The 22,464-nt window shown below is 45.3% G+C and overlaps 1 long non-coding RNA gene across 1 annotated transcript; it reads right to left on the reverse strand.

Annotated features, from left to right (window-relative positions):
- Positions 1–4,526: 4,526 nt before the first annotated feature.
- Positions 4,527–13,296, reverse strand: LOC137475930 (uncharacterized). The gene is made up of 3 exons (XR_011000136.1): positions 7,516–13,296; positions 6,625–6,685; positions 4,527–4,807 (listed from the first exon to the last, which is right to left on the reverse strand). It is a non-coding gene; the product is annotated as an uncharacterized lncRNA (long non-coding RNA).
- Between the last annotated feature and the right edge of the window lie 9,168 nt (positions 13,297–22,464).

Below are 22,464 nucleotides of genomic sequence, written 5' to 3' on the forward strand. Positions count from 1 at the left end.
CAACTTGGTCTAGTGGAAGGTATCCCTGTCCATGGCATGGGGGTGGGAACTGGATGATCTTTAAGATCTCTTCCAACTGAAACCATTCTGTGATGATATGAAAAAGGGTCATCAAAAAAACCCGTGCAGAAACCAGCCTTGTGCACACACAGACACAGCCCAGACTGTGAGATGCTTCACATAGTAACTGAACCATCAAACACATGAGGAAGGAATTCTTGCTCCTTCAAGTCATGTATGGATTTGTCTGCTACTGCTAATCTGGCTGTAGATAAAAGTGATACCAAAATCATTCACACGTCCCAATGTAATTTTAGAACACAGAAATTTGCTTTTCAAAATGAGCAGTGAGGAGGAGGAGGAGGCGGAGGAGCTGAGACCCTGGTCCATCAGTTAATTAAAAATAGACAAAATGCAAAGCTGGCATTAAGTAGTCCATTTAAAGCATGTCTATCTGTATACATTGTATAGATATATCATTCCATCATTCATGTAGGATACCAGCATTTACTGAAATATTCCCTCCCCTTCTTTCCAGAGGAGGAGGAAGGGAGAAGGAAGCTCTGCAATGTAAGAGAATTAGAAGAGACAGTTTAAGGGGGGAGGGGGACTGTCTGCTGTAGAACAGATTATCTGGCAGGACCAAGCACAATGGTGGAGGAAATATTGTGAAGCTGTTGAGCAAAGCACAAGGGCATGTGGCCCTTAGGGTTGGTGTAGTGGAAAACAAGCACATTTCTGGGAAAAACAGTCTCAGGAGGGAAAAAAAATGCCCATAGAGAAGTCCAGATGCACAATGGGAAAGTATAGGCACTGAAAAAAAGCTGTGATTGCGCAGCCAAAGAGAATGGGATGCCATGAACTTGCCCTCACTCGCCTGTCTCCCTACGATGCACGGAGAGAGTCAGTTGGGCTGTTTTGTTTGAGACCCAGAGGACAATCTTGAAGTGTTTAGAGATCTTTGCAACTTTACATGTCTCGTGTGAAAAGCCAGGGTGCTAAGACATGCTTGCAATAGCAGGTTTTCATAGAATATAAATGAGCTTTCAGTTGGTTTGCATTTATTCCATATTGTCAGGAGAGTAGAGATTATGGGATATAACAAAATACTATCAAAGGGTTTTGGGCTGGTGGTGCAGGAGAGGAGATTTTAGGATATTAGTTGAAACACAAATGGCTTCAATATAGTCCAGCTATGTCCCAGACATTAACCCATTCAGGGACTTTGCAGTGGCTGAGCTGGAGACCAAAAGGCAGGTCTGTGTTTAAGAAATAACACTTTTCTGTTTTAAGAACAGATGGTGATTTGCATGGGGAATATTTGCTCTTCTGGACTATTCAAATAAACATAGCCAGTTAATACAAATTGAGGAATAGTCATACACCTCCTATTATGTCTAAGAAAATGTGGAACTACATTAAAACATATAAAAGGTTGAAACTCCCTGCCCTGCATTGTAATGGCCCATTTTGTCCAGTGCCAAGAGAGGTTCCCAGCCTGCTTGGGAAAGCTGTCCCCCCAGGGAAGCATCATCTTTCCAGCTCTGCGTGTGGTACATACAAGCTGCTGTAACAGTTTTAACTTGGTGTAGGCCAGATTCACCTCTGGTGTAAACTCCAGATTTAATTAAGCCAAGAACCTATTTAGCCTGCTATTATTTTTTCTGATAACCATCTTCTCATGGAAGACGTGCCTGTGCCAACTCCCAGGCTGCGATTAGGGAAGAATCTGGCTAGAATTGTTGACAATATGTTTGCATAGTACTAAATACCATTTAATATGATCTATAAATATTTACACTTGGAGGAAGAGATCTGCTCTTTGCATAGTTTGCATGCTGGCATCTGCCAGACTGAATAAATTACTAATGAAAATTACATTGTGAAAAAAAAAATCCATGATGATTCTTTGGAGGTTTTATTTTTAAAGACAGTGGTATGATAAGGAAATACATTCCTTGGGAATTACATTCTCTGCAGAATACTAGTCCTGGAATAGGCACTATTGCTCTGTGCAACTGAGGCAGCACAGACTACAGGAGCACTGGTTTTCCTAGGCTGACAGAAGAGACATTTTAGCTGGGGAAAGAGAGTCCTTGTTCTCCAGCAGCCAAGTGTACAATGGCTTGCTTTGGTATAACAGTCTTGAAGAGAACTGGATTTCTTTCTGACCCTACGTCTTTCCCAGCCCTGAATTCAGTCCCATCAAAATCATGAGTCTGGCCAATTCTTCTAATTTTTAAGCCTTTTCAGAGCATTCTAGCTTCCTCAAGCAAGATACTGCATACAAATCTTGACTATCATTCTAAATTTGTTTTGGTGTATGTGAAGAAACATATGGAAATGTGAAACAAGTACCCTTAGAAGTGATAATGTGGATAAACTTATCTAAATTTCACTGAGATTAACTCCTCATATTTGAGCAGAGGGGTTCCCATCCACTGAAAGTAGTAATTTCAAAAATTTCGTAATTAAATCCCAAAACCTCTTTTTAAACTTACTGTAAAGCCAAGACTCTCATGTAATTTAATTTTAACAATATAGACCAAATTAAAGAACTGGTCACAAGCAGAGACCATTGAAGTGACTGGATTTGTAATGACAGTAAAGCATTAAATGCATGCAAACAGCTACGAATTATCTTCTCTGTGCGTCTGCAGAACATTACAACATTGTAACATTACTTGGGACCCATCAGGATGCTCCTGTTTATCTTCAGACTCCTAGAGCTGTGCCACTGGCATCATATTACTGCAGCTTTGCCATGAAAAATCCGTATCACACTCTGCCAGAAGTCCTTCCTCTCAGAAGCCATGGGAATCTCTGAAGCACGAGTTACATATACATTACCTCCTCAGAGAAGCAGCCTGAAAGATATTTCTAGCAGTGCATTGTCAGATGTGTATTGTACCTGACATCGTGGAGCAAAGCGTTGCAACGTCCTGCACTCATCTGTCTTTACTTAGCTGTCTTTCTAGCTCTTCCATCTTTTAACTAAGTCTGGCTGAAAATGGAGAGGAGAGAACCTGGGACCAAAGAGAGCCACAAACTGCACAAGAGTTAGGGCAGAAAGGGAGTATCAGAAAACTTAAAATTGCTCTGGGGTCATAGCATAAGGCAAGAAAGCAGCTCTTGAGAAGTTTTTAACCACAGCCCCACTGTTTTGCCCTGCCAACACACTGCAGCCAGGAAAATCTCTTAGTCAAGCACAAATGCATGCTTCATCCGTGGAAGATGTTGTGAAGTCTGGATGGGAGTGCTGTTGTAGCTTACCTCTGGCAGCTGTGCTCCATTTACGTGGCCAGGTACACACTTCAGCAGGCAATGCTGCCATCCTGTACCTATAGATCCTGTATATACCTATACATCCTGTAGGGTTATGTAATAAACCAGAACTGGAGCTTGCCAGATGAATTAATTCCTATTCCCAAGTGTCCAAATCCACTTTTGTGGGATTGTTGTGGGAATTGTTGTTGGCTGTCCTAGCATTTGGATTTCTCCTGACGCAGAGACTTCAACATCACCACAAGGGGGAGAATATGGTGTTTTCTGCTTCTGGTTTGTAATGTTCGTGTTGAGAGAGGTGTGGGACTTGTCCGATGCTTATTGTACACACAAGAGCTGGTCCTCACATGCAGAACACCATTCCGAGAGGGGGCAGACTAATGGGGGTGGAAAACACTTCCAGTAAGTGAACTGATGGATTTTTCCTAAGGAAAAGTGAAACGTGCTGTTGCTGGTCAGTACAACCTGCCTTGTCTACACAAAGATTTTATGCACACCCTTCCTGGCAGAGGTGTGACCGTACAGGGAAGTAGAAAGGCTGGGAGGACAGAGCAGAATGGCCACTCCAGGGATACAGCTAAATTCTCATGAGAGCTGCTGCTGACTTGGTTTCTGCTCTGCTCTGTTCAGCTCATCCATAAGGATTTCTGACTCACGCTAGAAAGCTTTGCACCGGCTGCTTCCTTTTTTTGCAGAACAGCCCAAGCTGGTGGAAAGAATGTATTTGGGAACAAGAGGTAATCCCTTCAGAAAGTAATGCTGAAAAAGCAACGTAAGCAAGGATCCATAGAGTAGGAAAAGCTGGGGTTTGGGTGGAATAGCAGAGAACAGGGAACGGCCATTATGAAAAGCCAAAAAATGTAATAATGACAGTAGTTACCAAATCTTTGCCTAGAGCTATGCCAGGGGGATTTTTAACTTGAGGGATTAGGAGTGCATAAAAATAATAACCTGGAACTTGAGCCTATATCCTTTATGCTGAAAGCAGAGGTTTTCTTTCTTGAAATGATCGTCAATAATAAGGAGTCAAGCTCAAATGCTACCTTCCCAGGTGAATGCATCACACCTGATTTTGACTGCAAGCATTCAAGTCAAACACAGGACTTCCTGCTTCAGTCCTCCTCTTCCTCCCTCCCTCCTCACAACACAAACCAGGATCTTGATCCAATGCCAAGAACATCTGAACATTATGTACAGGTATAGCCAGAACTGGATGAATACTCTGCAAATGTTGCTTTTGGTGTTTGCTTTATTTTCAGCCTGTGTGTTTGCAAGCTGTGGATTTGCCAGTGATTTTCCCATCATTTTCTCTCTACTTGCCACCTTAACAGCAGCCTCCACTGAGCCACCAGCCTTCTGGCCTTAGACAGGCACAGAAGTAAAAGGCTGTAGCTATTTGCATAACCCAAAGAAACAAAGATCATTAAAGCAATGCCTCATAGTGTTGCTGTCAGCCTTGTGTCTGGTGGCATTTCTGCAAGTCACCATTCTGACCACCACCTTTCCACTCCAGGGTTTATAGCTGCAATATTAAAACATGAGGTGATCAGGAGTCCGCACAAATTAACTCAGTGTGGAGCAGATATGGCTTTGGTTTGTTGTGCTACAAAAGGAAAAAGCTGGTTATTTTATGATAAAGCCTTTTGACTGGATTCAGACAAATTCTGAGGTGTCCCTACCTAGAAAGAGGCATTTTATTATTACCAAGCCATCACAGTCTGTACCTGTAGATTTTGCTAAAAACAGAAAAACTCAGCCCAAACAAACCACACAACAGTCTAAATAGTAGAAATACTGATGGAAGAACAGGGTAGCTGCCCTCATAACACAGCACATGCATAAGCATCCACATTTTTTAAACAGGGATCCATGGAGTGTCCACAGGGGCTGAAGAACAGCAGAGCATGGCGCCAGTCTCCTCCTGAGATCAGGTACAGATAGGGCAAGAGAGGGCAGTTAACCATTAGCGAACTTTCTGGTGCTTAGTTTCCTAAATAATCATCTCCTTAGTGAGCTAAGGCTGACCACTAATGGTGCCATGTAAGGATTTCCTCCCCAGCCTGCCCAGGACACTGTGGCTTTCCTAGCCATGACCCAGGACCGACAAAAAGCCTCAAAGAAGGAGTGGGGTGGTGGAATGAAATAGCAGATATAGCCTGAACACCAGTGGGGAATTGGACTGAAAGCCTGGAAAGCAGGCTAGACAAGGAGGTGCATGAACATGTCTGAGGATGGATTAAGGACTGATTTCCCTTTCCAGAACCTGCAAGGAAGCAGAAAAGGGTTAAAGTATCTTCTGCTCACTGCTTTTTCTGCTTGATTAACTTATTGCCATCCTGTCAGACAAAATGAATGTCTTTGATATAAGCCCACCCTCATGCCACTTTGGTGACAGACCATCTCCTCCTGCTGCACCAGATCTCCTGCACATCTCAACAGAGCAGCTGCCAATAAGTACTTGGAGGCTTTCCAAGGGGACAGTGTAATGTGGGAGCAAGCTAGCAGGGGAGCCTTGCTCAGTGCCCCACCAACTGTTGCACATTTCAGAGACAAGATGGGATGTTTTGTGACTGTCCCAACACTGCTCTGCAACATTGTTCCAAAACAATCTGAGTTTCAGATTGCAACCTGTGCTGCTTGCAAGGTTCCCCAGGCTGCTGGAGACAGAGAAAATGGGCCTCCATTGCTACCTACACTCCCAAAGACCTCTTCACACAAACAGTGCAGAAGAAGACTGTCACCAGCTACTGCTTCTGTTACCTTTCCTTCAGTTTGGTGTGTCCTTCTTCCCCTTTGCTCCATAGTGATACCTTCAGAACTAGCAAAGTGCTTTTCAACGAACTTCCAGGTGCTTGATCTTACAGCCGCACTACAATCTCTGCTCTTAGCAGGGTCTCTCCTGCCTCTCTAAAACTGACAGAAACCGTGCGCTGCCTCCATCCTCACAACTAGGTCATTTAACTCTGAAACTTCAAAATGTCAATTGTTTAGAGATTACACCCATTTTCTTACCCTGAAACCACACACCTAGATAATGGTAAAAAAGTAGACAAGTTTCCAAAAAAACATACACACTAAAGTACATCCATGTCCCTAAACCATCAGTGGACAGATATATGTCTTCTTTGGCCTCACTTCTTTTACTTCCATTAAGATGACAGACTTGATGTGAATGCAGAATGTGGTACTGCCTACTAAAAGTAGTAGTCAGCCAACAGCCAACTACAAGTATGCAAAAATGTCCATAGTAATGGGGCAAGATATCTGTTGTCCTTTATAAGCATAAGTGTTGCTTTCTAAATGTACTAAAATCTGTCTTCTTATACTAAAAACACTCACATTCACCATACCAGAGATCACCATCTGTCAGCATTCATGTTCAGGTCTTCAGAGAATCACCCTGAAAACAGAAAACAACCGCTTGGCAAACATTGACTCATGCCAGCCCTTGGAGATCTGCTTGTCCACAGGGCAAATAATTGCCTGTGTCTTGTGTATATGCAAAAACTCAGTCATCAGAGATCTCGCCCTGGTCACCTCTTTTTCATGTGGCTGTCCTGTCTCTGAGGTCTTTCTGTTCATAACCAAGTTTAAACTGCCCTTGCAATGGCTAATCCTGTTAGCTCTTTGGACATAAATGTAGAGCTAAGACAGAATAGATGGAAGGGGAGTTGTGTTGTGGTAAATGTAGATCCATGGTCTCCAAACATTTTTGATCTTGCATACCACTATCAGTAAAAAAGTTTTGAATAGTCGTGTGCATCCCATGGTGTGCACACACCCCACTTTGGAGACCACTGATCTAGTCAACAGCTAAACTTTCCTGCTTGTTGCTCTGGGCTGACTCCTTTTGTAATATCTATGTCTCAAATCAGAAGTGTGTAAACTCCTTTGGTCCAGATTTGTTCTCCAGCAGTGCAAATTAGCTCAAAGGGTATTTGCTAGATGAGAGGTGGAATCCACTACAAAGAGAAGTAAGGGTGTTCTTTTATGGAAGGGGAGGGGAAAAGAGAGTTTAAGCCGGAGCTCTTGAATGGCTCCCTGAGAAACAGTCTTATACTAAATTCCACCAGGTCTCATTGCAATGGTTGAATAGTGGTACTCAGACTAAATCTGGTGTTCTTGTAAGAAGAAAGAGAATAGAGAGAGAAGAAAATTATACAAATAATAGAAATAATCACACAATCACACTGTACCATCTGACAGCTGTGCCTAAGGGCAGTACAATACTTCCAGGTGGTTTAACTCTGCACAACTCTTTGCAGGCTCCAGAGAAATATCTTCCACCATCAGTCATATGGCATGGGCTGGATTACTTGGCCATAGGCACATTCAGTCTGAGTACTTTTTAGTATAGTAATGTGGAAGGACAAACTCCAAGAAGTAAGGGTTGCATCCTAAGCTGAAAAGAGGTGGTGTAGAGGACAGAAAAGTATAGGCTGCATCTTGGATAGGGACATGGTGAATGTGATGAAACACAAGCTGAACACAGATGTATGGTGCCTTGCAAAAGACTTAGCAAAACCAGCTAATACAACTTTAGGGTGTTAACTGGAGCTCTCTGTTGGTGCAGGGGGAAAACTCTGTTTTGTTGGGTACTAAGAATGAGTTTTGGGCTGGCAGAAGCCACGTCAATTGATCACTCTTAAGGGAAAGGGAGACAAAGTGGACAATTCGAACAAATCTTCTTTTCTTGCCTTTTAGTCTCATGAATGTTCCTTTCTTGGAGAGGAAAAAATTAGAGCTAAGTTACTGGTCTCTGTGTTTCCCTAGCTCCTTTCTCTGCAGATAATAACCCAGTTCAGCAGCTGTTAGATCCTTCAGGACAGAAACCTAAGCCAGACATTTCATGCCAAGAGAAAAAGAACAGCAGGTGAGAAGAGAGCAGGTGGCTTGGGAGCTTGTCTCAAAGATCTACCCTGGAGAGCTGTTTATAGGAAGAACACAGGAAAAGGAAGCTGGGAATTATTCAGGGCTGGCAAGTGGCAATCAGATGTAAAGTCATGAGTCATATCTCTGTGTTAGGCACCTCCTTTGTCTCATCAAAAGTGAGAAAGAGAGGACTCACCAGCCCTGATACTGCAAAAGCATAGAATCACATGAGAAAAGAAGAGCCCTTGATCAAACAAATATACTTACAGGCCTTTTTTTTTTTTTGTTTATCAGCATGAAGCAGAGTGGCTACATGCCACTCCTCTGCTCGTTTGGTCATCAGAAAGAACCCAGCTAGAGGAAGTTTTTTCACTCCGGGGAAACTGTTCACACTTGTTGGCATAGAAAACAATGCAAACAAACCCCTGACATTGCAGGAGGCCATTACTTCCCCTTTATCTGAGGCTGGCAGCATGTTATTTGAAATAATAAGGCAATGGGTGCAGTCCTTCTAAACTCTGAGTGGTTGCACAACTCATTGAGCAACAACATAACACAGTGAAAAAATCTGCCATTGCTGGCCCCTGAGCTGAGTGAGTGAGGTCTGTGGCCCTCCATTTGTTAATGGCTGCACACAGCCACTAGTTTTCCTTACATCCTAAAGCCACATCAAACCTTCAGCAGTCCAAGCAAGTTAGGCAATACTTTGGGCAGTTCACACAGTTACCCAGAAGGCCAGAAAAAACTTCCCAGGTTTTTAGCAGATCACAAATCACTTTTAGTAGTTTCTAACTTACCTACAGTAATATTTTATATCTGGTTCAATAGGTTAGAGAGCAGAAGGGAAAGTGAAAAATGGAGTTCCTGCAAAAGAGGGCCAGCACCCTTGAAAGAAATAACTACATTTCAGGGATCATATTCATGGATTGCAACCACAGCTTGCAGCCTTCCCTTTGAAAGGGCTAGAGCCTCTAAAAGAGCCAGGGAAGACACATGCCTCCAGAATGAGGAGGATGACCTGATGCAAAAAACAGGATTATTCAACATCCTTCCTGACTTCTGCTAGCTTGAGGTTGACTGCCTGCTAGGTGCCAGGAGACATTACTCATCACAAGAGAATTTGTTAATGAATAAGGTTGTTAATTTACCATATTTTTTGCAGATGTGCTTTCACATTGATTTCATTTTGCCAAGAGTTTGAGTTGTCAAGCTGCTTTTTTCCTTTTGGTTCGTGTTAAGTTTCATTTGAGCTGGTTGTCACTGCCTGCACTGGGTGTGAAGGTGCATGTATGCCATCAGAGTCTGGCCCTCTGCACATTCTGCTGATGCTGCTTCTCACGTGTTTCCATTTTGCCTGCATGCATTGCTGCAGGCCGCACAGCCAGCACTGACAAACACATTCACAGCCCATGTATTCCCAGCCCAGGAGGTGCTGCAATCTTAAAGCTGGTGGTAGAGCCCAGAGTCAAAAAGGACTTGGAATAGTGGGCTCCCAGCATGGTTCTGAGGAGCCAAGAGCAGCAACACTGTCTGTACAAGCATGTCAGAAGGGTGTTGAGTGGTGGCTGGTTGGACCAGCTCCTGCCAGTAAAATGCAGGAAGATAGAGCAGAGTTATATTGGTGGTGGTTCAAGGGTTTGTTCGGGACAGGAGGGAATAGGAGAATCCTAGTCTAGACCTGTGTGCGAGAACGTGGGCTGGTTTTCTGAAGGGAACAGAGCAATGCCATTTTATCCACACTTAGAACCTGTTTTACTGCACTGCTACCTCTACCAGCACTGAAACACATCTAAACAATGTGAATAGAAAACAGGGGAGTGAGCTAATCAGGGATCATTTCATCCAATAGGATATCATGCATCTTCTATAAATTACCACAGCAAGAGCATTTAGACTATGTCTGCTACTCCATGCACGTTGTGTCACTGTGGCAAAGCAGCCATAGAACTGACACAGAAGAGGTTCCCATTCCAATCACTTCTTTTTAATCCTTGACTACATATTTGCTGCTCTGTCTCGCCCTTGAAGTGAAGTTTAAAGTCATACTATCCATAGTGGCTGGGGCCTGTGGGACAGAATTCTTATGTTCTGTGTTGCTGAGTTCTGAGGAGCTGAGACTGTAAGGAGCCAGGATCTCATCAGTACTTCTGCTGAGGAAGAGGAGATGCCAAGCCTATAATCTGTCATGAGGCAGAAGGGAGCCATAAAAGATGCCTGTTGCTCCAGGAGTCACCAGAACCAGCCTTCCTACCTAGCTTTTTATCTGTCTCATCACAGCACCATCAGGATAAATACACACCTCAGGAGAAAACCATTTGTTGCTTTATTGAACTGCCTCTAGGGATTGATGTTGCTTTTGCCTTCTCACACATCTCTGCATTATTAATCAAGATAACCCACATCAGAGCAGTCAGGAGCCTTTATGAGGAGGAAATGCAGGAGAGGAACCTTTGGAAATTAACTCAGATGCTTTGGACCTGAGTTATCTGCAGCATTGTCAACTCTGGCTATTTTGCAGTCATGAAATAAGGCTTTCAGATGTTATATTTCCAGTTTCATAATAGTGATTTAGATACCTGAGCTTTCACCCACTAGCAATAAGACAGATTTATAATTCTTAGGATCAGAGAAAAAGCCTAAGAACAGGCATACCTTGTAGCCTACAGTAACCAGCAGAGTGATGTGCTTTTAGGAAAAAAACAAACCCATAGTATTTCAAGATGTTTAATGTTGAACTAGTGCATATTATGCTTATGGTCACTGTCTCTATCCCCCAGCTTTACTCTGCCTTGAGGTGTCTGAACCTTAAAGCCACTTCTTGAATCTCCAGCCAGATTCTCACTGAGCAGGTAGAACACCTCCTCCCAAGCTATTTGTTCCACTACCACTGCCAAAGGGCACCAGCCCTGCTTCACCACCGAGTGACAGCTGAGCTCTGACTTTTATCTCTGTATCTGTATCCAACAACTTTCAACGGTCGAGCAGAGTGAATTGATATGTAATTAAACCCCTCTTGGTTATCCACAATTTATAATAGAAAATATTTGGCAATTCCTGGGCTCACAGTGACAGAGCAGGGCTGAAAGCCCCAAATCCAAGAGGGATTTACAAATTTTACTCTGTCTTTGCAGCATGTGTCCCAGGTGGATGTTCCTGGAGTGTAGGTTGTGGGGTGACATTTTGCTGAGGGGATCTAATCCCTTGCTGATGGCTGGCAGGCTGTCCTCCATTTTACCATGGAAAGCTAGGCTGAATGGACAGCTCTCCCTCTTCTCCACAGGTTTTGTTTCTGATCCAATGGAAGGCAGTACATATTACATCAAAATCTGGTGCTTCTTTTGCAGCTGTTTCTTCCTGACTCTGGCAGTCTTCATGCACGGCCATGCATTTCAGATGCGTAATGCAGCATGTCTGTATGCCCTAGAGGGTGCTGGCTCCCGCCAATACCATTCCATATGGGGTTATTCAAGTGTAAGAGAGTCCCAGATTTCACCCCTAGCCAATGAACATTTCTGTTTCCAAGTGAACTTTTCTAATATTTCTTTTGATTTGGGGATGACAGATGGCCTGCTCCCATGCTCTGACTCCCCAGACATCTAAGGAAACAGTAGCAGGTAGATGAGGTTCAGAATTTACCCTTGTAAACCAACTGAGTCAGCATCAATGCAATAAAACCACATCCCAAATCAGCTATCAAGGTCTTCCCTCAGGGCTGGACTGCAGTAGCTGCCAAAGGAAAACAGAATGGCTTGAAGGTCTCCAACAGCACTGTCAAACTTCAGAGCAAGGACACAGATCAGTGGACATCCTGACTTCACCCTTTGCCAGTCAACCTCTTCCCACTCTGCTATTCAAAGCAGATGTAGATTTAGCATCAGCTGGCAGGAAAAAATGTGTGCAGACTATACAAGGGCAGAGATTCCTGTATTTCCCATGATCTCAACCCTGCAGAGTTTTCTTAGGCTTCATCATTTGCTACTGGAACCACTGCCTTTAGTACCATGTTTTAGCTATTGCCTCTCTGAGCTGGAAGTTTTCATTAATGGCAATAGCCACAATAACAGACAACTTTCTGGGCATCTTGGATTGCAGCTCAGGTTATGAAGGACAACTGACTCCTGAAAAACTCTACCTAAACAGAGAGGAACCTCACAGGGGAATCATATGCAGAGTAATGTGCATGTTTTTTTCACTGCAGAGTGTTGTGTATTCACACATGAGATCTGGGTGGAAATAAAACAACCTCGGCCTCCAAACCTGCATCATATTCTTATTTTATAATTACTACAGTCAATGACAAAATGTCCTCTCTCCCCTTTAAATCCGATCACTTGCTATGAACTAATTACTACTATCTCAAATGGTGCTTATATAAAATCCCTTTGCAAATTCACTTCTTACACCTGAGTTTGCAGGGCAGGGGTCCATTTGTGTCAGTCTGAGACTGATTCAATTGCTGCAGGACCCCACTGCTGGAATTGCAAGCCCTGTACCAAAGGAATCAGACCTCTCCCTTTCCACTGCACACCAGTGTGGATTTGTACAGCTTCACATACCAGGCAGCTACAAACAAAGCCCAGGGTGTGCTGCAGGTAGGAAGAGCTCAGCTGCCACCATCAGGACTGCTGGGGCAGAATAGGTGAGCACAGGATCTGCTCAGACCTCAATCCAAGCTAGGAGCCAGGAAATCTCTTGTCAGGAACACACAAAGGAAATAAATGAGCCTGCACGATTATAAAGACTGCTAGGTAGAAATGAGAGGCAAAAGGGGGAAAGATGCCAAACCCTACGTAAGAGTGGTGGCTTGCAAACTGTTGTGAAAGAAAAGGTCTCAAAGGAGGATGCGCTAAGTTTTCCTTTCCGGGGGGGTGGGTACTTTATCCCACAAAACCCTGTAAAGACTGCAAGGACAAGGCTGCAAACGAAAAGGAAGGATAAGGCAGGAGAGGGCGCCACTGGTTTGCTGGCATCTCCCACCTCAGCTGGCAGGCTTTGCTGTTCCCTGCTGACACAGATGCAATCCAAAGCTGACTGAACTGCTTCCACCAAGTGCGGCGAACTCGGGATGAAGTGGACGGCAGAGGGATCTGAGCGAGACACGCTGAAACTTCTCTTCTGGGAGGGGCGAGTGGCGCTGTAACATCCATTGCGGGGTGTTATCCCAAGGAGACATTTCTCCTCACGCACACCCCAATACCGAGCTGGCTTCAACCCAGAGCCACCCCATAAAACATGCTCGTGGTCGATGCAGCACGGAGCAGCTGCGGCCCTGAGGCTCTTGGCTGCGGGGGTCACACAACACACACTGCGGGGCACTGTCCCCTCTGCATCCCTCTGCCTCCGCCCTCCTCCTGCCCATGGCTGCAGGAAGCAAGGCACAGCCTGGGCATGAAGGGAGCGAGGAGGCAGGATGGTGGGCAGATCCATACGGGCTGCGAGTCCCTTTGTGCTGCCACTTCCCACTCACATTGTGACAGCTCGGCTCGAAGTTCCGCCAGGCTGATGCTGCTGGCAGGGAGGAGGAGGGAACGCTGCCGAGGGATCTGCAGTTCATCCTCCCCTGTCCTGCGGGGACGTGCCTGTGCCCAGCGAGGCACTCTTCCCTCCGTGTATGGGAGGAGCAGTGGGGCTGTCCCTGGGGAGGCAGAGAAGCGCGGGGGTGGAGAGCGCTCATCTGCAAATAGGCTGTAGGACTGCTTCTCGCTTCTTGGGGTACACCAAAGAGCTCACATGCCGCATCACACACTGGCTGCACTCAAGAGGGGGCGAAGAGCCGCAAACACGAGCATTTGGGAGCAAGAACTAGAGTGATCTGGACAGGGAGGGCGCTGCAGATAATCCCCGGCTCTCCTTGCAAAGCGTCGGGGCCGTTCTGGAGAGCCTGCACTCGCACTCTGGCAGAGGCGCCGCTGGAGGATAGCGCTGCGAGGGCTGCGGGTGTGGGGAAGGAAGGAATGGGGGCCAGCTTGGAGCCGCGTGGTGGCTGGGGCTGAGGATGGAACAAAGCCCAGCACACAGCCAAGCTAAAGGAGTAAAAGAGCAAATTCTCCCCGAGGGATTTTCCTGCTCACCAAAGCAAGGCAGAAGGCCTGGCAAAGGCCTCTGGATCAGGCAGAGCTCTGGAGAGGACTGAAGGTTCCAGCTACTGCAGGAGGCTTTGAGGGAGAGAACAGAGGGGCTTTTCTTCTAAGGAACTGTATCACCACCTGACCACTTCTCCTCACCCACTGCAGGCTACTTGGTTGTCCTCACCATCTGCAGGGCACCCAGGAGCCCCCCTCAAAGAACTGCTTCTTTGGGTTACTCTCAATACCAGCCTGACCCTTTAGAGCAACGCTGTTGCTTCCTCTGAAAGTAAAAAATTATTCCAGGTGAGAAAAAGCCCAGTGTGACTACGACATGAACATTTCAGAAAGCATACCCAGCCCTGGTGTTTTTCCCCTTGTCAAGAAATGCAGCAGCATCTCCCAGATCCTCTCTGCTGTCTCCCCTAAAAACCACTGCAGGTACTCTGTTATTTTCAAGCTGCATTTCTCTCCCTGCTGCTTGGTACCACCTCACCTGTTTTCCTTCCACCAACTATTCTTTGAAAAGTGAGGGCATCCAGGCAGCACCTGGGTGTGTCCCAACCTGCACACACTCTGCCAGATCACCAGCACAACAGTGGGATAGGAGATCCAGCAGCATAGGAGTTAAGCTATTCTGTTCTGGCTATCCGGGTCTTTCCCTCCCTGCTTTTCCCATGAAATAATCAGCAGGGTTTAGCCTTGCAGGCATGCAGAGAAGATCCAGCTGCTCTTGTGCAAGCAGGAGTATCCTCTAAGCTGCTGGGGACTGGCTGTCCAAAGGAATAATATCCAGGGACACATTCAGAGTCGAAGGGTAGAATTGAAATAAGCAATTGGAGAGAGAGCAGAGAGGTGCAGCTTATTCCAGTGACTTTTAACACTGAGGCCAAGGCCTCAGTGTTTGTATATCCCAGTATTTTAGGGACAGGATGGATTGTTTTCCTGAGGCCCTGACTTTTTTTAAAAAACAAACATATAAAGAAATACTCATTTTTGTGGAGGAGATAGGAACACAGCTGAATGTCATTCCCCGTCTCTCAAACTGAATTTCCCTGGCTCAGGAGATGGGTGGCACACAAGAACATGGACTAGAAAAGTGCATTTTTCAGCATCAGGTCATAGCAAGCAATGAGATGCAGTGGGACTTTATCTGCCTAGCTGGCCTGGCAACCAGCCAGGCTGGGATAAGGCAAGAAAGGCCATGGTTTCACAGTGCTGTTAGCTCTCTTTTGTCTGAAAGAGTCTAGTAGCTGCAATAGTAGAGAGAAGCATCTGCCTGGGTACCTGCATCCTTTTCCCTCTATGCCATCAAGTTACTAAAATCAACTCATTCAAAGGCAGAGAGAAGACAGTCTGCTACCAATCCACTGCATGTTTACTGACATGTCAGAGCACACAGAGTTTGCAGCCTTCAGCCATTCTGTGCCCATTGAAATAATGAAATCAGTAGTTCAGATGGCATGGAAGAAATTAGAAAAGATAACCAACTTCTGCCTCCTCTCATAAAAAAGCTCAGAGAGCTCAAACAAAGGCAAGAGACAACTGATTCATAATGTTCAAGGGGAACAGGAGCTTTTCCCATGATGCGTAGTGACACTGCAGAACTGCCCACAGCAGAATGTGTTGGATTCTGGACAGGAAAGGATGGACAGATTCAGGGCAGACAAAGGCACCATAAAATACAGAAACCATACATTGGTGGAGGCTGTGAAAACCCTCACACTCTGGGCTTGATCTGTTCTTGGGCTCTTCTTAATGGATCTGCAATTGCCCACTGCCAGGAGGCTCTCACTGTTCCCAAGACTCACAACTTTCACAACTGGTCATTTGGAGCACAGACACAGAATCATCAATGTTGGAGAAGACATCTAAGACTGTAAAGTCCAACCATTCACCCAGTACCTGCCATGTTCTCCACTAAACCATATCCCCAGTTGCCTTTTGAACATTTCCAGGGATAATGATTCCAAGTCTTCCCTGGGCAGTCTCTTTCAATAGCTGACCATCCTTTCAGTAAAGAAATTTTTCCTAATACCTAATTTAAATCTCCCCTGCACAACTTGAGGCCATTTCCTCTCGTCCTGTTTCTGGCTACCAGGGAGAAGAGACTGAACACCAGCTCCCTACAACCTCCTTTCAGGCAGCTGTAGAGTGACAGCTATAGATCTTAATTGATCCAACCAACCCCTACAAACCACCTCTGCCCATGGGCCCAGGAGCCCCATTTACATTCATCCTTGGCCCTTCAATCCTGTCCTCATATACATTGTAGGAGTAGGCAGAAGGCTGTAAAACAACCGATCAGTGTCAAATTCACACCATAAAACACAGGACACAAGAGAAAAAACAGGGTAGTTTGTGAGGGCAACGGGCCCTTGAGGGGGAGGAGAGCCCTGCAGCTGAAACTACAGCAAGACTTGTCTGTCAATCAGAAATGAGACACTATGGCAGAAAGACTGGGCACTGGACCCCACACCGCTTCTGTATTGGTAAGGGACAATTCACAAGGGCTGGATTGCTTTACTTGGGTCATTCAGCCAGGCAGGAGGATGGAATTGCCTTTCTCCTGTAGGGATGGTGTTTTCCAGAAGCTAAAAACTGCTGTTTTGTTTTGAGTTGAGGTATCGGCTGCAACTACAGATGCTGTTTGGTTAGAAGGTCCCTGTATGGTTTTAGACTGACCTCAGAGCCTCTAATCTTGCTAAAAGTACCTGCTGCACTCAAGTAGGCTGCTGGCAATGCCAAGGGGTGTTGGAACTGATTGCTCTAGCTTCACTAGGGCATCTTTGAGGCTGACAGCCTCAGACCTCTGTGAGATGTTCCAGCTGCAGCACCCAAATAAAATGACCAAGTAACCAAGGCACATGGAGCCACAGGCACAGCAAGAGTGGTGGGAGATCCCCCATGCTTCTGGATGGCTTGTGACTTCTTTTCAGTCTATTCTCGCAGCTCTTCATTGAAAATATGAATTGATTAAAGTGTTGACAAAATAAAATAGGGTTGTGTCTTTTTTTTCTCATCAGTCCCCTTCAAATGAATTCTCTTGGCATCTGTCATGTTACAATGGGTATTAACTCACCCATTTCTGCATCACTTCAGAGGAAAAGCCTGTTGGTACTTGGCTTTACTTGTAATGAAAAAAGACCAAGCTGAGGAAAAAATACTTAATTCCTCATTCCCCAAAATAAAAAGGACAAGATTTCAGGCCTCCTTTTTTCAATTGATTTAAGCCTTCCCCATCACCCCAAAGAGCACACCCCCTTTTTCCATGGGGAGCTGACCTCTCAGGAAGGGGATACAGTTGTTTGAGGATGATGCACCTTTTCTTACTTGTCAGAAGGGTAGCTTCAGTCCCCCTTGCTTGTTGTGCTCCAACATAGTCACAACCCAAGGTCCGCAGGGCGCTCTGCACTATGCATACCACCTGCACGAGGGAGGGAATGGGGCATGCAACAAGCTTTGCTCAGCTCACCAACTTCAGCACTGAAGGGGGAAAAATTTCACACAGCTGTTGCCTTTTGTTACCAGTCCTGTGTGGCTGAAATACAGATGTTTAATTAGCATTTGCTCCAGAATTTGGGCCTACCAGTTCCCCAGAGGCTAAAATATGGATTAACTAAGGTAGGGATTATTGTGGGGTTTCTTACTGGAGGACTGGGAAATTGGCTGTTTGCAAAACTCAATCGTATCAGCATGACACATGAAAATTTTATACAAACTATTGGCCACATGACAGTTTAAACACCATATCCTCCTTGGAGGCTGGTGACTGAGCTGGAGAGGAATCAACAAAATCAAGAGTCCATTGACTGACATCACCATTAATTCAACTGCTCTCTGAGATAAGGAAAGAATATTGTCTTGGCCTTAGCCAGGAGAGAATTATGAATGTTTACAAATGCATCTCTCCATGGCTGTCACCACCTCTCAGCAAAAAGAATAGCAAAAATAGAAAATATCCTTCAAACATAGGCAGTGGAGTGATTTAAAAAAAAAATCTTAACAGTGCTGATTGTGGTGTCCTGGGAGCATTCCTTTGGAATTTGTTTAATAAAGGCTTTTAAAAGGCTGGGCTGGCAGTATACACAGCTCTGGACAGATGAACCCACCCCGAAATTAAGGCTGCTTGGCTGCAAAATGCTGCTTGCTGCAAGACTTCCACAGACCAGGCTCAGCTGCCCATCAACAGTCCCTGGAGTCTCAGGACCTACAGAATCCTGGGTCACGGCATAGACCTTTGGTTTGCTCTGTTTTCTTAAAGGAAAAAGAAGACACTGCAAAGGGGACTGAGTGAAAGGCTTGAGCATGTGGAGGAGATGATCGGTGATCTCTTTCTCTCTGGGGTGATAAATTCCTAGCCACTTAATGGTTTCAGATTTGCTGACATCAGACTGTTAGATTATTGGTAATTTGAGAGGCTGGGAGAGGCAATTTATAATGTTTGCACCGTGCACAGTAAAATCGTTGATACCTCTAATCACCATCATAGTAAAAGGAAATATTAGCAATAAAACTTCACTCAGGACTTCAGCACCACAGTGAGGGGGGTTTGCATGACATTCCTTTAAAAAAAGTTGACTTCTCACTCTCTCCTTTCCTCTTTTTTCACTCTCCAACAAAAAAAAAAAAAAGTCTCCCTGAAGTTTGCAGCATGGAACATGTGACAAAGATGAGCAGTCTGAGCTCTTTGAAAAGCAGTGATACAGCCACACACACAGAGTTGCAGTAGCTTTCTGCAACCGGTTATCATTAAGCTATGAGAAGCATCTCGCATGTCAGTTTGTGAGAATTCCCTTAGAAAGTTAAATGCTGCACACTTTATTCATAATTGGATGCAAATTAAGATACCACTCATGAAAGAGCTGAAATCCTGGAAGGGCAGATTGCATGAAGTAAACCTCAGGATTTGAATAATTTTGGAATATGCTGTTCCTTTTTACAGTTTGTTTTTGTCCTTTGCCACCCCAGCAAAGTGAATAAATCAGTCTCTTCCCCCTTCCTGGAAAGTAAAAGGGAAAGATTCAACAACTGCTGATGAAGAGCATTTGACAATCTGTGGATTGGAGCCGTTCAGTCCAAAATCTGAAATGCAGGGATGTCAGCAGCTTCACAGGGCTTGGAAAAGGGACAACCAGCCTGAGACCTTGTGTCTTACTAGGCAGGCAGCCTTGCCACATCCTCGGTGGCTGAAGAAAAGCTTGGGATCTGCCCTTGAATTCAACTGTGAAGAGGGAGACACTACTGGGAAATACCTTCCTTGTGCTTGATGTGGGGTTGGGCTCTGAGGAGAATATACCCAACCTCCCTTGTGCCCTGAGGAACAAAATGTCTTGCTTAGAAGCCATGAGTGAGCATGGAAGAGATTTCCCTGGGTTTTTCCTTCCCAGTCAGTGGACCACAAGAAAAGGTTTTGTGCCTTTATTTCCCAGTCTTGTAGATGCAGACTAGCAGATTCCTCCCTTGTTCCCCCATACACAGAAATGCCTTTAGAGGGTGAGAAAATGCAGCAGCTTTCTTTATCCTAAGGGAGCCCTGGCACAAACAAGAGATGAAATTCAGGCTCGTCCCAGCCTTCATGGAGTAGCTGTTGGCCAAGGATCTGTTGCTGAGGGGAGACCTCTGAACTGCTCCCGAAGGAATGGTGGAGTTCCTTACTTGGCTCCACACCCACAAAAAAAGGTTGAATTCTGCAGGCATTTCCATAATGAAGATAGGCAATACAAAGGTGGAGGCCTTACTCAGAGCTTCTAGCTGGTCACTAATCAGTAACCATTTTCTTTCATGCCTTTCACACCCCTCAAAGTGCTCAAATCCACAGCCATCATGTCTTCCTGCCCTGATCCTGTGGCTGGGCTGTCCGCTTGAATGTGTATCCAACCTAGCATGATCAGTCTTGCCATCACTGCCATTCTGCTGTCATTCTCCAGCACACGACTACTGGATTATTTCAGAGTTGGTGGAAAAAAACTTACTCCAAAACCTGTCAACCACAGTGCCAATCAGGCACAGGCAAGGGCAAGACCATGGTCACCTTAGCAGGACAACATGGGCTAAGACTGGTCTGGAGAGGGTTCATAAGGACATCCCATCTGTAGGGTAAATTCCTCTCTATGGATGACATCCACAGAGCTCTTTGAGAACTCTGGGTCAGAGGAAAGGAAGCCAGGGAAGGAGGAGGATGGTGTATCCATACAGGTGTGTGGAGGAAGCTCCTCAGAGAGATGGGAGAGTCTCTCAGCCTTCAATATCAGGCTTCCCTCAAACAAAGTTATCTGTTTAGCAGTAAAAGAAAATTAGAAATAACTGGTATTTTTGCTGGAAGGCAAAACAATCCCTCTAAGCAAACAATGACAGGTCACACTGGCTTGTGCAGCCTGGAAATAAATGCAAAAGATAGAGAGGTGCAAAACTGATGGCTCTGCAAAACAAGGAAGCTCCTCCTTATTGCCTTGGATAAATATTGTTCTGTGGGAAAGTTTTTTGCTGTGTTTCACTGCAACAGCTGCCTCTCTTGTGGCTTCTTTTTATTAACAAGTCCAGGGGATTATAAAGCTGGAAGGGAGCAGGGAAAGTCCTCCCCACAGCACATGCACAAAGAGCTTGCAGGGAGATCAGGACCAATTTCTGCATTCTAACTGTTTGGAATCACTAGGAAGATGCTTTTCTCCTGGCTTGCTGGAAGAACCTGTTCTCCTGGGTGTGTCAGCCCCTTGGGGCATCCTGGTGTCTGGAAAAGGGTTGTAGGCAGAGGACAGTATGTCCTCCCCTGCTGCCTCTTATTTTAGGGAAACTTAACTAAAAACCTAAATGTAACAAAGCAGCCCCAAAAGCAGATAAGCCTTCTTTGCTTCATGAGCAGCACATAAACACACTGGCGTCACACATCAGCTCTCTGTGGCTGAGGTACCTTGTTCCTCACTGCAAGGCAGAAGCTGTCCCCTCACAGATGGGCAGAGCAATTTTCCAGAAGAGGCTTCATAAAGGGCCTCACGTCCCCCAAAAAGGCAGTGCTATCAAGACAGGACCCTCATGGATTGGGAACGAGAGGAGAGGCACACCTTCCACCTTCACCTTATGTGTGGAGCTCCTCCATGTGCCCTGTTTGTTTCCCTGTGCATCACCTCAGTAGGGTCTGAGAAAGTCCCTGCCACCTCAGGAAGAACAACTGAATGGCAAAAAGCAAAGCTCAGTGTCTTTGTTTCCCACAGCTCAGGCAAGACACAGAAGCATGACTACACCTGTGTACCCACATGCCTTGTGTTAGCGAGCCCACGGAGGGGAAATGTGGACACAGGATCCACACAGGAGCCAGGTGTCAGACACATCCTGCACGGAGTCTGGCTCCATTTTCCTCCAGGTGCAGAGCATGCAGAGGGAGGTGTGCTTGTTACATTGCTTCTGTGAACTGTCTGTGCAGCGCTGAGCATTTCCAAGGGAAAGGATAGAAAACGGGTGTCTGGGTGCTGTGTTGTACAGACATTCAGGCACAAGCTGAGAAAAGGGGTGACACCACTAACACCGAGCAGCATATACTTGAAGATGTTGGAGACATTTGTTTTAACTCCCTCCTCCTCTCAGTCAGCTTTCTATAACAAGCAGAGCAGCCATAGATACCTCCCTTGCAATAGCCTCCAGGGCATCACAAGCTCTCTTCTTTTACCTATATTACCTTTGCAACTTGCCATTCTTCTGCCAGTAGAAGTAATCACAGCCTTCCTTTTGACATGGAGAAGGTCTCAGAGGTATGATAATCTTTCAAATTTATGTTTTCCCCTTTTTTCTCACCAGGTTCCCAAACATTCAGGACTGAAACTTGGAGCCTTTACCTAGTACAGTCATCAAATCCTGACTGTAAAGCAGTTTTGCTAACCAGATAAGTGAATACAATTCTGCGGAGTAAATTGATTAAATTCCAGTATTGCTACACATATATGGAGTCAGGATTACTTGTGGCCTGTCACAAAGCAACCAGCTACTCATTGGCCAGATGCAGGTCATGCTACAATCCCATATTATACTCATACCATGATAAAAACAGGAGGTTGTTCCCTAGGTAGCAGTGGTCAGAGTCAGCTGATTCTTGTAGAGGAAGAATTATAAAGTTTAGGCATTTTAAATTGAAACATTCTTTTATCCTGGTTTAACCAATAAGCAGATTATTTTCCCCTCTTTTTGTAGGTGGGGTTCATATAGCACTGCATATGAACCAACACATGAGTTAATGTTAGGGTCTAGACTG

This window comes from Anomalospiza imberbis, chromosome 6 (genome assembly GCF_031753505.1).
Source record: "Anomalospiza imberbis isolate Cuckoo-Finch-1a 21T00152 chromosome 6, ASM3175350v1, whole genome shotgun sequence".
NCBI classification, from domain to species: Eukaryota; Metazoa; Chordata; class Aves; order Passeriformes; family Viduidae; genus Anomalospiza; species Anomalospiza imberbis.